The sequence below is a fragment of the Morone saxatilis genome, unplaced genomic scaffold (genome assembly GCF_004916995.1).
Source record: "Morone saxatilis isolate NCDOM2014 unplaced genomic scaffold, NCSU_SB_2.0 Contig8, whole genome shotgun sequence".
In the NCBI taxonomy this organism is placed as follows: Eukaryota; Metazoa; Chordata; class Actinopteri; family Moronidae; genus Morone; species Morone saxatilis.
This window is the reverse complement of record NW_023340257.1, coordinates 17,838,808-17,843,501: the sequence shown is the minus strand read 5'-3', so window position 1 is coordinate 17,843,501 and position 4,694 is coordinate 17,838,808. Positions and strand designations below refer to the sequence as shown.

Sequence of the window (4,694 nt, the reverse complement as noted above, 5' to 3'; positions counted from 1 at the left end):
AACATGATCAAAAGATGAAAATGACAGTACATTACATTTGTTGATAAATAATCTACATGAAAGCTATTGTAATTAAATATCTTGTTGTCATATTAAAGATTCATGCTGAAAATGCAAACATTGTTGAAATACTGTTGCCCCAATGCTAACTTACGCATTTCTCACTTGAAAATGCTGCAACTGTTAATAGTATGTTACAATGAAATAGTTGAAACTGTACACAATCAATTCCTAATAATATATTTAACATACAAGGACTACCCATGGGGTCCCCGGGGACCTGAAAAATAAACTATTGTAAGAAACAAAAGTTGTGAAAAATGTATTATAATAATAGAAAAGCACCTTTGAGATGTGACAAAAAGTATAATTCTGGGGTCTGGTGGTACCATAGTTGGTAGGATGAAGTTTAAATTCTTATTGTATATAGCTTTATTCAGTATATCATATCGCCAACTGTAGAATATTAAGTAAAGTGATATTATCCATGAAGGAGAAAATAAAGGACGCTGCAACCCACTCACTAGAAAGGCGCTATACAAGTACAGGTCCATTTACCATTTACCATTTACTCATAAGGAATAAGGCCTGTCCAATCTCAAAAACACTCTGCTGATGCAGCTCATCCATGGTTAAAACGTTGTATGTATTATTCTAAGTTTAAAGTGGATTAAATACACCAAATAATAAAAACAAAATAATAAAGATCCAGGATCCAGAGACAGAGACAGATTTATTATTAATATTATTATTTTTGATAAATGTTATTTATTATTTATTTATTTATTTATTTTATTGACTTATTTATTTAAGTCTTTTGTTTGATTGGGAAATTGTTGATATAGAAAACTTTAAAATATATTCAAGTGAAGAGAGAAATGGTGTTTTATTTTGGAGAAAAACGTTAAGTTTTATTAATTAACTATGTTGGGAAATAAAACACAAACATTATAAGATCACCAAATGGAACAATGTTGTATGTAATAATGGTAAATTATTAATGATTTTTATAAAGGTTAAATGCATTATATACTTTACAAATAAAATCATGTTATGATTTATGCTAATTCAAATATATCAAGAAATCATTTCCATCCATGGTTTTCTCCTACACAACTTGTACATTTTTTAAGGTAGTATTTTGAATAGAATATTTATAAATCAAATAACTGACTTGTAGATGTAACTCTATATTATATAAATGCTACAACATCTTGCTTTATTACTGTTTCTACAGTAAATTATATAGAAAATTAAAGTAACAGCAGCATTATCTTTTAAAATTATGGAAATATCATGATGTGTTTACAGTTTTTCCCATGACATGTTTTTTGGTATTTTTTTCTGGCTTGATCAATATTATATAACATTTAGGTGCAAAAATGCTAAATAATAAGCCAAATGCTGAAGATAATATTGCAAATATTTCCACAGCTACAGTGAACTTTCCAGGAGAGCTGACATATGCTGGAATGAAGGTAATCCAGACAGCACAGAATATCAGCATGCTGAATGTGATAAACTTGGCTTCATTAAAATTATCAGGCAACTTTCTTGCTAGAAAGGCCAGGACCAAACATATTAAAGCAAGGAGCCCTATGTACCCCAGTACTGCATAGAAAGCAGCCTCGGAACCAGTATTACATTCTAAAATGATCTTTTTATTGTTGTATTTGAAAACCATGTCTGGGAACGGTGGGTTTAATTTAAGCCACAACACACATATTATTATCTGAATCAAAGTGCAGGAGCATACTATGATCCTTTGCTGTGCAGGACCAAACTTTCCTGCAACTTTGCTTCCAGGAAGTGTGGCTTTAAAAGCTGTAACAACAACAATAGTTTTTCCCAGGACACAGGAAATACAAAGTGCAAATGTCACACCAAAAGCTGTGTGGCGCAGCATGCATGTCCAGACAGTGGGTCTGCCGATGAACGTGAGGGGACAGAGAAAACACAAAAAAAGAGAAAATAACAAGAAACAGCTCAGCTCAGAGTTGCTGGCCTTTATCACAGGAGTTTCTCTGTAATGGATGAAAATCATCATTGTGGCTAGCGACAGGGAAGCCCCTAGCAGGGATACAACTGTGAGAGCTATTCCCATCGGCTCGTGATATGTCAGGAACTCAGTGGTTCTAGGAATGCACTCGTCTTTCCTTTCATTGGACCAGTATTCCTGTGGACAGGGTGTGCAGTCGGCTGTACCTGTTGACCATAAACGGAGAGGATCAGTTCAGTGCCTGCCCCTTGAGGCAAATTTGTGATTTGTGATACTGGGCTAAATACAACTGACTGGACTTGACTTGACCTGTATGTTATATTTGCAGAAAGTTCAATGATATGTAAGCAAAAAAATGCTAAACAATGAAAAATGAACATGGGACATTAACATTAACAATAATATTTTGAAACATATTATCCAAAGACTAAATGATATGATATATGATGTATGTTTGCTTACAAGTTTGTTTATAATGGATACCTGTTAAGTTGGCTATAGTTCCATCAGTACATGGGATACAGTCAAAACAGCAGGTGGGTCTTCCCTTTATTTGAGCTTTTCTGGTTCCTATTGGACAAACATTAGAGCACAGCGATGTCGGAACCTGAGAGAAATGTAACAATAGTACAGCTATATTCAGTTGATCTATGTTTCAGCAAAAGACAAAAACATGTTAAAAAATTAGGGATGCACAATAATATCAGAAAGACATTGGTAACGGCCAATAAGAGAAACATTAAATTATGCCATTAACTAGGGGATATGCTTGACACTATGTCATCCAGTGTGAGGGTGCACAAGCCAAAGATGACGTGTGTGAGTGTAAAAGGTGGGGGTAAGTTTCTGAAACAAATAGCAAAGTTGCTATTTGCAATCATTGCTCAGTGTTGGTCATTCCCTTAGGTACTACATATTTAATTAACCATCTTAAGATCTGTCATCCTGATCATTACACTGAATTTGTGAAGAACAAAGAAAAACAGGCACCAGCAAAAAACATATGTCAGCAGAGTGTATTGCTCTGGACAGTCAGCTGTTTTCCTTTGTTGAAGATGTCAGGACTGGTGGACTATATTGAGCTACACAGCTTAACATGTTTTATTTTTCACATTTGACCTTTCCTGAGTTGCAAGCTATGGTCCTTTTTTGAATTCATTTGTTCAGTTGATATATCATTGAGCTTATGCAGCAGTCTGTAAAGCATATGTAGCCTACTAATTTAGACCCACTTATTCAACTGTGTGAAAAAGATTACAATATGTCTATCAATATTCTTTCAGTTGGCTTTAATTGCTGTAGAGCTGAAAAATACACTAACAGGATCCCTGTAGACAGACATTTATGTACTTCTTTTGCAACCTGTGAAATCAAATCAAATATGCCGTGGTTGATGTCATGATTGTCTCAGGGAGAGCGTCATCCAAGCCAACCCTACTTATGATAAGATTAGGGATAATATTATGTCAATTCTACTGTAGGAAAGACTTGATGTTCTCTTTAATCAGGTTGAAAAAATATGTGCCAAAATGAGCTGGAAAATATCGGCATATCGAACATTGTGCATTCCTATTCAAAAACCTATAAGCTTATTGTATGGAAAAAGTCTTCACGATTACCATTTTCCCTGTCCTCCACACAATGTCTTCCTCCTTGATGCTGAGCTTATGATCACCGTTAGCAGCAGAGGCAAAATGGCCCAGCGTGACATGCTGTACCTGCCCATCTATCAGCTGCCAGTTTATAATATCATAAGAAGCAGGAGGATCACCATTGACATCAAAAAACACATTATCCCCAAACTGATTCCTAAAATTCACCCTCTGTAGATGATCAGTGACCTGAAAAATGAGACAGATTGTTTGTTAGATATTTATAGGAATTTATATTAACATGAAAACTTTCATTGGGGATTTTCTTTTACTATTTCTCACCTGTTTGGGCTGAATTTCAGATATATTCAAACATGGCCTCACTGTTTTTTCTCCAACTGGTTGGCAGAATACCAGCTGATGAAGGGCATGTGCTATAGCATAAACTGCTTTGTACACATTATAGGACACTCTGAGCTGTGTGACATTGAAGAACACATCCTGGGAATTCATTAATGTCTCATTGCCTGTGCATATTTTATTTATTGCCTCAGTACCTGTGTCTTGAGTCCTGCTGCGCACAGCTCAAGCTGGGTTCGCCACATCGGGGTGGAGCAGCGTGTGGGATTGACATGTAGCCGGTATCTCTGAGAGCTCGTGCTTTGCTGTGGGGTGAAACGGGCGAGCCATGAGGAGAGACTCCAGAGGTGCCACTCAAAGTGGAAAGAATGTATGTTAAATTTAATGTGTGCTGCTTGTAGCAAAGTACTGTTCTCCGCCGAGGTAGATCATTAGGAGATGCGTGGCGCGCGTGGGGGTGTCTATGCTCTGCTGAGACGCCGGTTTCTGCTCATGATGCCCCTGTGAGGATTGGCGATTGGTCTGACCCTGTTGTTTGTGATAATTCGTGGGGGGTAAGTATGTGTTGTGCGACGGTTGAAAGATCAGAGTGGAGAAAAGTAGAGGGGTGTTGGTTGACAAGTTGTCGGTGTCGATGATTATTGGAAGACAGAGGGTTAGCAAATTGTTTCTTGAAAAGGACGAGCTCCCATTTCAGCTTTGATCAGTGGCAGTTGTGTCTGAGTACGCGCCAGACTTAGTTA

At 36.7% G+C, this 4,694-nt stretch overlaps 1 protein-coding gene across 1 annotated transcript in view; it reads left to right on the top strand.

Moving 5' to 3' along the window:
- Nucleotides 1-4,694, top strand: part of LOC118342053 (vomeronasal type-2 receptor 1-like) — a 15,791-nt gene that overhangs the window by 3,704 nt on the left and 7,393 nt on the right. The window lies entirely within an intron of this gene.